Raw genomic sequence first — 12,032 nt, 5'->3', positions numbered from 1 at the left:
TTAAAGGTGTAAATGGGAAGTCGGAGGACAGGCTACTTGAATACTTCATTGTTTAGAGTTCTGAGACTGAGAAGAAACTGGTAAAGAAGACAGAGAAGCAGCCTACTTGGTAGAAAGTAAACTATCCAATTAAAGGAACTATTTGTAAAGAAGAGACCATTACGTGTGCCATAAACTGCTTATAGGCAAAATAAGCTAGATTTAACAATGGGAAGTCATTGGTGCATTGCATAGAATGATTTGGTTGGAAAAGTGAGTACAAAACTAATTGGAGCCAGGTGTGGTGTTGTACAACATAAGTTCCAACACTTACAAGGCTGAGGCAAGTATATCTCGAATCTAGCCTGTGTCCAGAGCAGATAGCAAGACTGTCTCAAAAATAAAACAAAAACAGTTTAAAATGGACACATTACAGAACACTAAGGGAAGACTGAGTAGTATTAGAACAAATGAATTAGAGGTTTTCAGAGGTTTTGTGTGTTTATTTGGTTTTTATTTGGTTTGGATTCTTAGCTAAGTGAAATAGCATGTTTATGTGGTATTGGAATAAGTTTTTATTGGCTATTTTGGTTATTTACATTTCAAATGTTATACCCTTTCCCAATCCCCCCCCCGAAATCCCCTATCTCATCTCCCCTCCCGCTGCTTCTATGAGGGTGCTCCCTCACCCACTCACCCACTCCGAATTCCCTGCCCTGGCATTCCCCCACACTGGGGCATCCAGCCTTCCCAGGACCGAGGTCCTCTCCTCCCATTGATGCCCAACAAGGCCATCCTCTGCTATGTATGCAGCTGGAGTCATGAGTCCCTCCATGTGTTCTTTCTCTTTGGTTGGTGGTTTAGTCTCTAATGAGCTCTGTGGGGTCCGGTTGGTTCATATTTTTATTCTTCCTATGGGGTTGCAAACCCCTTCAGCTCCTTCAGTCCTTCCTCTAACTCCTCTATTGGGGACCCTGTGCTCAGTCCAGTGGTTGGCTGCAAGCACACGCCTCTGTATTTGTCAGGTTCTGGCAGAGCCTCTCAGGAGACAGCTATATCAGGCTCCTGTCAGCAAGCATTTCTTGGCATCAGCGATAGTGTCTGGGTTTGGTTACTGTATATGGGATGGATCCCCAGGTGGAGCAGTCTCTGGATGGCCCCTCCTTCAGTCTCTGCTCCACACTTTGTCTCCATATTTCCTCCCGTGATTATGTTGTTCCCCCTTTAAAGAAGGATGGAAGCACCCACACTTTGGTCTTCCTTATTCTTGAGCTTCATGTGGTCTGTGAATTTGTATTGCAATAATTTTTAGACAAATGAATTATTTACCTTTTTTGGTCTGGGGGCCCTGAAGTGAGAACCAAGGGTTTCATACAAGTTAGTAAATAACTCTTAACACTAAGTTATATTCTCAGATAGTTCTTACTTTTCCTTTTAAGACAAGGTTTCATTAAGTTTCCTAGGCATTGCCTTGTGTTCCTCATGCCTTATCCTGCAAAGGATGTTATGACAGCCTGGTGTCAACTGGCCTGGCTAGAGAGTCAAATAAAAAATGAGGAGGATGTAAAAGCTGGATTGTTGGGACTGAATGGGCATGTGACAAGAATTTGTTAAAGTGCGGGTATGCTGGACCCTGAGAAATGAGAGCATAGACAGATATAGGTTGGTGAAGTGAGATTTGCCGTTTTGTTTGTTTCTGTATACTTAGTGAAATAAGATCATCAGGTTGTGAAAATGTTACCACTAGGTAGTCTAGCTGGAGTTTTCCAGACATAGTATTTAACCATGTAAAAGTGAGTGTTGTAACTAATTATATTGTAGGCACTGAGATATCAAAGAATAAGCTATTACTTGACTCTAAAAATTTCTACTGTTTTAACCTGCATGCTGTTAATGTCCAATATTTGGGAAGCTGAGAAAGAAGAGGCACAAGCCAGCATGTGGAACATACTGTGATGCTGTCTTGAATGTTAAATAATTCCTATTTAGTGACTAGTGGGATCAATATACTGCATATTAATGAGTTTTAAAATTACTTAGACATGTACTTGTCAAAATAAAATGTTGAATGTATTCATTTTGAAGTTATTGCTTTTGAGTTCAGTATGGAATTATTATTTTGCTTTAGGGATGGGAGTGTAGGTTATAGAAATAGTGTTTACCTATAATATATGATGCCTAGAAGAACAACTAAAGTATTCTACAAAAACTCTTACTACATAAGCTTTCTTTTATATTTGTAGGATATTTTTACAGCAACAACAATGCTACTAATACAGCATAAAATAAAACAGAACCGGAGAATGAAACTAATTAGGCAGATGGATATGCATTACATACAGGTACATATCCAGAAGCATAATACCTCAGAAAATATGTGTATACTGTTTTTTGAAAGTTGATGAGACATTTTTAGTATAAAATTTTAACTGCTTTTCAGGTTGAATTGTTTCAGACAAAACTATTAAATATAGCTATAGTGTTCTACTTGTTTTATGATGATTATTCAATGTAGGAAATGGCAAATTAAGAATTTTACCTTGACATGTACTTCTCATGCATCATATTGATAGCTGGTTAACACTTAAGTCATCGTTTTCTGTTTATCTGAGATCAAGTCTATGCATTATTTCTACATTATCTTCTGTATGTGCATCCCAGTGTTTGTTGAATAGGAAATGCTGAGTTGACATTATAGATCTTCAGTTTTTGTATTTAAATGTATTGTAGAAATATTTTCTGACATATCAGTTCTACAACTGTTACACTGTCCAAACTAACTCTAACTCTATAGGCTACTTATAATCATTAAAGATGGCCAAGAAAGACTACACAGTTGAGGATATTTCCAGATGGAGAGTTAAGCATATTACTAAATGTGGTCTAAATATTAAATAGTTATTTAAATTTATTTTTATTGGATATTTTATTTACATTTCAGATGCCAACCCCTTTCCCATTTCCCCTCCCTAGAAAAGTCCTATCGCATGCTCCCTTTTCCTTTTTGCTTTTTATACAATTTTTTAAAAATGTTAATCAAAGGCTTTATAAGTTTGGCAATGCTTAATCAGAAGTGTAACCCAATACCCAACCTAGATATATCAACTATCTTTCATTGGTTGAGACATGTGAACATCTGCCTCCATGCCCCCCCTTCTCTCTTTCATCACCTAGCTTCTGCTCTCCTGCTTCTCCTCCTCTCCTTACTCCTTCTCTAACTCTCAGTAATCCTCCCACCTTAGCTCTTCCTACATATCACCCTTTCTGTTAAAAGAAAACTTTTCTCTCAAAATACAATTAGAGCATAATTATGCCTATTTGTACAGTGAGGTATAAGATAGTCCTAATACCCAGTCCATCATTCTGTTGACTAACCAGAACCTCTGTCATCTCTTCTAACTAAAACACTTAGTTCTGGACCTGGCTTTTTTTCTTGGCTTTAGAATGAATGTCAGCTGGAAACCATCGACTCAAATCTTTTCTCTCAAAGTAAATAGCCAGGATTGGCTATGAGACTCTAAGTTTCCAATCCCGTCAGAAATTCAGAATGACTGAAATTATGGGAAGCACTAAGCATAGCTTCTAAACCTTAGCCAATTTATAGAGACCGCTGAACACCTGGACAGTCCCTATACTACAAAATGTTGGAGCATCTGATCTTCAGCCTTCTGGCCAGGATCATCTGACAGACCTTAGTGGTGCAGAATTATTAAGGGCTGATTAATCTGTCTAGGCAGATATAATCAGTCAACTATTCTGCAAGTGTGTCCTTTTCTGGACAGTAATTTGTCTGTAGATGACAAGAGGCAATTCTTGCCTAGTGGCTGTCTCACCATGACTGGAGTAAATCAAAAGATGCTGAACTTCTTCCTAGAATCCAATACAGGAAGCTGTCAGGACCAGACAGGTCTCTAATCAAAATGAACATTAATACAGAAATGTTTTTAACTTCAATTCTGTGAACTTCTCATGTTTTGAAAACCAATTATTCATGTAAGGTAATCTGGAGTGTTGTCTTTTAACTCCTCTCAGGTATTTCTAAATGGGAGTTGCTATGAGGATGGGTTTCCCACCATCCTCCCATTCCCGCCTCCCTGCTCTTGAAATTCCCCAACACTAGGGAATCCAAACTTTCAGGCACTAAGGCTGTCCACTTCCACTGATGCCCGGCAAGGCCACACTCAACTACCTTATTCAGGTGGAGCCATGAGTCCCTCCCTTTGTGTTCTCGGGCTGGAGATTTTAGAATGGCTACTCCAGCTTGTTTCTTAGGACCATTTGCTTGAAAAGTTGTTTCCCAGCCTTTATTCTAAGGTAGAGTCTGTCTCTGTCACCGAGATGGGTTTTTCTGTATGCAGCAAATGCTGGGTCCTGTTTATATATCAGTCAATTAGCCTATGTCTTTTAATTGGAGAATTGAGGCCATCGATGTTAAAAGATATTAAGGAACAGTGATTGTTATTATAGGTGGAATTATCTTTGTGTGGCTATGTTCTTTTGGATTTGTTGGAAAAGGATTACTTTCTTGCTCTTCTGGGGTATAATTTCCCTTTTTGCCTTTATACACTTTTTAAATGTTAATCAAAGGCTTTATAAGTTTGGTAATGCTCAATAAGAAGTGTAACCCAATACCCAACCTAGATATATAAACTATCTTTGACTGGTTGAGACAAGTGAACATCTGCCTCCATGCCCCCCTTCTCTCTCTTTCTCTCTCTCTCATTCACGTAGCTTCACCCTTCCTTAACAGTGTAATTTTACCTTACATAAATCAAAAGATCACACAGTACAGATCATTTTTCCTTTGGTGAATTCATGTCACATTACCATTCATCCAAATAAAATATACCATGATGTTTTGAAGCTTACTAGAAATTTTCACAAATTATCTTACTGATTTCAATCTCTCTCTCTCTCTTCTCTTTCTCTCTCTCTCTCTCTCTCTCTCTCTCTCTCTCTCTCTCCTGTCTCTCTCTCTCTCTTTGCTTTTCTTGAGACAGGGTTTCTCTGTGTAGCCCTGGGTGTCCTGGAACTCACTCTGTAGACCTGGCTGTCCTCAAACTCAGAAATCTGCTTGTCTCTGCCTACCAGGTGCTGGGATTAAAGGTATGCGCCACCACCACCTGGCTTGGGATATTTTAGTCTTTATTCAGTTATTTTTTTTCTTTTCTCTTTTGAGTCAGAGTCTCACTGTGTTTCCTCATGTTTATCTCTAGATTTCTATCCTTCTAGAGCTTTCAGAAAATCTAGGAATCATTTGCAACTTTGCACAACATTTCTGCACCATTTTGACATTAAGAGTTCATTGAACTATTGTTTTGTAGAAATATTTTTGTCTCTTTAACAACATTGTACTCATGTCTGCTGTATTTCACTTCATTATATTTTATTCTTGTATTATTTACATTTTTTGGACATTGGAATAGATAATGAGCATTATTTGAATACTGATAAATTCTCACTTGTGAAAATGAATTTTGCAATTTAGAAATGAAGATGAAACATGGATAATAACTGAACTAGCCTTTTGTGTTTTAGATTTTGAATAACATGGCCAATGAAAATGATAATGTATGTAGTGCTTCATTCATTGAACTTAAAAAAGAACTTGCTGAGTATCAAAAGAAACAAATGATGGAAACTGTAAGTTATATTTTAACCTGGAAATGACATAATTTAACAGAAATATTAAAGTGTTTTATTTATTAAAATATGCATAACACTAAAAATTCATCATACTTTCTCTTTTTATGATACAGCAGCAGCAAGAGATTGCAAATATTCGAAAGTCTCTTCAATCCATATTATTCTGATGAGTCTTTGAAGAAAACTTGAACTTGTTTGGTACAATATAATTCTAATGGTAGCTGAAAAGCATTTCTTTTTATATTTTTTCATTTTTTATTTGTTATTTTATTTACTACCTCACAACCCCCCTAACCCATCCCCCCACACCCTGCTTCTATGAGGGTACTCCCCCATCCACCCATCCACTCCTGTCTCAACTCCCTAGCGTTCCCCTACACTGGGGCATCAAGCCTTCATAGGACCAAGGGCCTCCCTTCCCATTGAGGCCCTACAAGGCTACCCTGTGCTACTTATGTAGCTGGAGCCATGGTAGAAACTTAAGTTTAAATAAAATCTTACCTGGCTCATGACTAGCAGCTAGTTTGCTGTGTCAAGGTTTTAAACTCTGTTTTTAGTGAGATTTTTTTTCTCTCCAACAATGTGAATTCACTTTTATGACTAAACATTGTTTGTTTTGGCATCAGAAAATTCCTTATCAGTCAACAAAGATACAAAGTGCAATTGTAGAAAGTTAAATCGACATTTGCTTTGATTTGGTTTGTTTGATTTTTAAAACATGAGCTCACCATGCAACCCAGACTGGTCTCTCATTTCTGAGCTTAACCTCAGCCTGCAAAGTACCCACGATTTTTAAGTTTTAATTTGATGAAATCGATGTTGTGCTTATCTCAAAATTGAGCATATTTACTACCTCTTTTTTTAATGAAAAAGCAACAGCAAAAGGCTGCAAATTCTCAGAAGTCTTTAAAAATCTGTATTAATGAACTGTTCAACTGAAATGTAAAAAGTCATGTGACTTGCAGCTGTTCTTCTGTAGCAAAGTTTCAACTTTTATTGTAATGAATTGTTTCTCTAATGCTGTCAAATAATTTTATCATCAATAAAGATTATTTAAATTCATGTGTTGGCTTCAGAATATTTTTATCATTCACAAAAGGTACAGAATACTATTATGGGTGTTAAATTGGGCATTGTATTATCTTATGCTGCAGATTTCTACCTTTTCTTGTTTTTGAGACAGAGTCAAATGATATTTCCCATATCAATATTGAACTCCAGGGCTCAACTGATCTTCACTTCTCAGCCTTCCAGATAACTAGTACTATAGGTGTGTGCCACAACACAACCCTTTTTTCTTGAAGGAAAATATTCAAGAATCCTATTTTACATGCATATGCTCTTTTGTGTGCTTAGTAAAATACAAATCCAATTCTATGGAAACAAAATAGTCTATGATCCATAAAATTTACCAAATTGGTGTCTAAGAATCACTTAAATTGCCACAAGTGCCTGCATGCTGCCATGTTCACTACCATAATGATAATGGACTGAGCTTCTGCAAGCCCCAACTGAATGCTTTTCTTTAAAAAACAAAGTTGTCTGGGTCATAGATTTTCTTCTAGGGACAAATGTCCTTGCAATTGTAGAAGAAAACCCAAGAAATCATATCTTCAAAGCAATCAAGGTATGGCTGAGTTTATCCAGAGTCTCTTACTGTACTGCTTACTGTTTTCTTGCTGTGATAAAATACCATGATCAGAGCAACTTCAGGGAGAGCATTTATTTGGGCTTATGGTTCTAGAAAAGCAAGAGGACATCATGGCCATGAGGCATAGGAGAAAGCAGCAGGTATGGTGACTGAGACAGGTAGCTGAGTGCTCACCTCTTCAAATACAGTCACAAAGCAAAGAGGCAGGATTAGAAATGCTGGTAATTCTCTAAAATTTCCATTCTTTCCAGCAAACTCCCACCTTCTAAACCTCTCCTAACAGTGCCCCCAACTGGGGACCAAGTGTTCAAATATCTGAGCTCATTACAGAAGTCACCATTCAAACCACTACATTGGGTGAGCATTGGTGGTATATTGCATTAGTTTCCAGCACTCTGGAGTCAGAAGCAGAGAAATTTCTATGAGTTCAAGGCCAGCCTGATCTTCAGAGTTCTAAGCCAGCCCCAGTTACATGGTGAAAACCCATTTTTTAAAAAAAGATTCAGGCAATGTTGTCATACAGTGATTCTCTATAGATCTTTCCATAATCACAAAAATATATTTACTAGTAAAATATGTATTTATTCTCTTATGTTTTCTTTAAAATTCTGGGTTTTTGTGTTCCACATATTTTAAAAAATATCAGTTCTCTCATAAGTGCACTTTGTCAGGAACATAGGCAAACTTTGTGCTTTCCCACAATGTCAGAAATTGTCAAATAACAATAAAGTGATAAAATGTAGTGATTACAATGGTGATATTTTGCCAGAAAATCATCTTTCTTTGGCAATCTGGACAAGATTACAAAGGTTTTTTTCTTCAGTCTTAATCACTATTCCTATTTCTCATATAACACATCACAATCAATATGTAAATGAACAAAACTTACAGGTTACATATTGCATGGAAAAGGTTAAAGAGGCCGAAGGAGATTTAGGGAGCTTTCAGAAATGAGATGTAAATAGAGTCTTTATTGAGAAGATTAGAACCTGAAACAGACTGTAGTGAAGGAACTGCTTCTGTAAAGTCAGGTGTTGTGGATCAGTGAATTTCATCAAAGAAACAGTTCTATGTAGATATGCAGAGCAATAGAGTAGGACTTTCTCCCTGGTCAAGAATGGGTGGACTGTTTGAATGAGGGCCACATGGGTAATCTGCAGGACTGGAAAAAGCAGGTAAGTAGACTTATCAACAACAAGGAATGAGCTCAGCTGAAGAGCCAGGGTCATTCTTGCTTGTCCCTGTCAATCCATGACTAATCCCTCAAGTGTCAGAAAATAGGTCACTAAGGGCCATTGCTATCAAAGTGATAAGTGCACACCTCTTTATGAGGTTAAAATGAGGGAGTTGCACCTTTACTGGGTCTGTGTGTGTCTGACAAGTTCTTAGGCCTGGTTTTCCTGAATTATTATTTAAAAACTTCTCCAAAACTCATAGTTTCCATTCACTTCAGTACAGGTATAACAGCACCCCTTCTATGCCCAGGAGTAAATGCTGTTGTTTCTGATGGGGAATCCTTGGTAAGGGGACAATCTCCTGCATGAAATTTTTATTCCACTTGCACTCACTGCCTCCTCTTATAGGTGAAAGCTATGAATAATCTTCCTGAGGACAGTGAGCCATCAAAACTTGGCAGAAGGCTTTGTATCAAATGTGTCACCTCTGTAACTGAAGACAACATCTATATCAGCAAGGACACGTTTTTCCCATTATGCATGTTTCTGGAGGTAGGACTTACAGCTTTCAAAACATAGAACAAGAAATATAAGTATTGGGCTTGAGGTTCCTTGAAACTGAAAGTAGGGTACAATACAGGGGAAAAGGGTAGTATTTTAAATATTGCCTAGAGCTCCTGTCCCCTGTGATGACCATCACCATGTGGCCATGTGGTTGTTTTGATTCAATTGATTTTGTTTGCCAAGTAGCTTTTTAACTTTGGTTTTCCACATAGGGTTCCTCAAAGTTACCAGAAACTCATACATATCTGAGAATTGTGCATGGGATTAGGAAAACCCAGCCACTAAGCTTCTGGGTCCTGAGATTCTAGTCTTTGTGACACTGCCCCAGGATACATTCAAAATTGAATCATTGACAGCATTACATAAGTATAAGCGATTTATCTTGAAAATATTTGCATCACATGTCTTTCTCAATGCCTGGGGAACACATCAGTGTAAAGAATCAGTGATTACATAGCTTTCCTGCTTTCCTTGCTATAGGGAAGATATTTAAGAGGTCTAAGTGTTTGAAAAATTAGTTTACTTGCAGGAAATGTTAGTCAGCATATGGCAGTGAGTAAGGTCCTAGAAATGTCCTGTGACCTGACTGTATTAATACATAATCTCACTTCAATGGTTGTTTTAGTATTCATGCCATTCAATGGAGATTTGCTGCTGGTTGAGTATTCCATGAGCCCGGGGCACTTCAAACATGAATATCCACTCTGCGAGCCCCCTCAACTCTCAGAATATGGAAGAGGTAATTGACCTTGATGTTGTCTTGTCATGGGTAGGCAGCTGCCTCTCCTCCTTACTCACTGTTCCCTTTCCTGACCAAGGTGTTGTGTGGTATGTTTGGCAGTATAACTTCTGCCAGAGTGGACACATTTGTTTACTGATTGAAAAGGAAATAAGCAGAGAATAATATAGTGTTTGTCTGTGTGTGTGTATGTGTGTGTGTGTACATTTGTGTGTGTGTGTGTGCATTTGTGTGTGTGTGTCTGTGTATGCTTAATTCCTAAGTTGTGTGTTTTCCTTGACATTTGTGTGTTCAATGGACAAAGAGTTAGAAAATGTCTTGGCTGTGAGAAACATTGTGGAGAACTTTGAGTGCACTAGGTTTGAGGTGTGGCAACTGCTGATGAAGGCGGGTCAGACCTTGGTTTAGGACAGTCTGAGAATGAGTTGTAGAGACAGGGAAGTAGAGTTTGAGGATATGATGGGGTGAGGACCTGCTGATTGGATCTGGGTTTCTGGGGATGTGGAGGGCCATCTGTGTTGGGTTACATCCTTCCCTAGACTCATTGTCATCGTTTCTCATCATAGGTCTGTGTTACTTGCATTGAATGGAAGAAATGGTGTGGTAGAAGCCACCATGTTTTTCCACCCCTCGACTCTCTCCATACTCTCCCTGGATATACACCGGGTTTGTACGACATTGTGAACACTACTGTGGTAGACAGCATCCAATCCCACTACACTCGCAGAGTGGTGTCTATGACTCCAGTGGATTCACTGTATTAACCGATCCTTCTGGATCACTGTCAGTGTTAATACTGGACTCTAATGCCTGGTTAAATAAAGTAGTATGGATGAACAAAGTAAATATGTTTGAAGTCAAGAATTTTTCTTTTGAGCACTCTTTTGTTTGCTGCTGTTGGTGGTGGTAATAATAAAATGGATTTATTTTTGGAAGATGACCTATGAATTCAAAAATGTGCCCAATTGGGTTTTGAATATAGAACAAAGAACTCGCATCTCGGTCAAATTCAACATTGTCCATATGCAAGAGTATATATATTCTCTGCTGCCAGTGGAACCTCTTTTGTATGTTAGCAGTGACTTCCATATTAATGAGTGTTGAGTTGACTCTTTGTCCTGTCCAGCCGGACATTAAACAGGGGTCCGGGGAGATCACCTGTAAGAGAGGCTGGGGGGAAGGGGGTAGCAGGCAAAGATGCAAAGAATGGTGACCTGTCTATAGGCTGATCAGATCGCAATTTTTACTTTTTCACACAGGTATATACACAAAAAGGCTAGGATGTGGGAAGGGTATGACACAGAAATGTAGATGTTCAGTGGGAGTACAGATATCTTCCAGAACAAGGTTATCTGCTGGGTGAAGGTTCAGGGGAACAGTCCATTGTGAGTCTGCCTATGATTCACTTGTCCTAATCTAAGTTGGTACTATCTACCAAGGTCGCCTATCTACAAGGTCTATGTCTAGAGCCTGGCAGCTATCTACCAAAGCTGTTTGTTTACAATAGCTTCTAGCCATCTGTTCTAGTGTTTTTCCACAGAGGACCGAGACTTTGTGCTAGCAGGGCATGAGGGTTAGGGCCTGCCACTGTCTTCAGGCCTATGGCTGATTCCAGGCCTTCAGTGTATAGACAGAGATGCCCATGACAACTCTTTTTACATGAAGCCAGCAGTTAAGGTAGTTCTTGGTAAATATCAGGGGCAGATTTATAAAGACCTTAGTAAGCAAATTCATTGAATATTAGTATTGCTTTGCTATAATTTCAACAGTAGGGATTGAGTTGCTCAGCATTTTATTAGGAACTCATTTGTTCACTTAAATGAGAATGTTAGCGTGTGTTAAAATCTGTTCTGTGGATGAATTTTTTGTTATAGGAGTAATGAATCTGGCAGAAAACATTACAACCTGTTTGCTTGAAGTTCATATTGTTTTTCTATGGTAAAAGGTATCAGAATATCTCACATTTGTACTCCATTAAATTTCTTCCTTCTCTTGATGAAAGATAAATGCATCCTTGGATCAGTGGTACTCAAGAGCTTAAATATCACTGGGAAGTCGTTTTGTCTTCAACTCTGGTGTACTGTCTTTAGTTGGAGCATGTTTCCTGACAAACAGAAAACAGTAGACTTCTTAAGTCTACTCTACCCTGTCCACCAGACAATTGTTCCTGCTCTGCCTGATAATGATGGGAGATTCAGAAGTCTGTTGAGTTTGAACTTTGGCTTAGTGATTATTTCCACAAATTCTTTAAATCTTTTCTATTATATTTAAATTAATC

Source organism: Arvicanthis niloticus, chromosome X (assembly GCF_011762505.2).
Source record: "Arvicanthis niloticus isolate mArvNil1 chromosome X, mArvNil1.pat.X, whole genome shotgun sequence".
NCBI classification, from domain to species: domain Eukaryota; kingdom Metazoa; phylum Chordata; class Mammalia; order Rodentia; family Muridae; genus Arvicanthis; species Arvicanthis niloticus.
Note: the sequence above shows the minus strand (reverse complement) of the source record.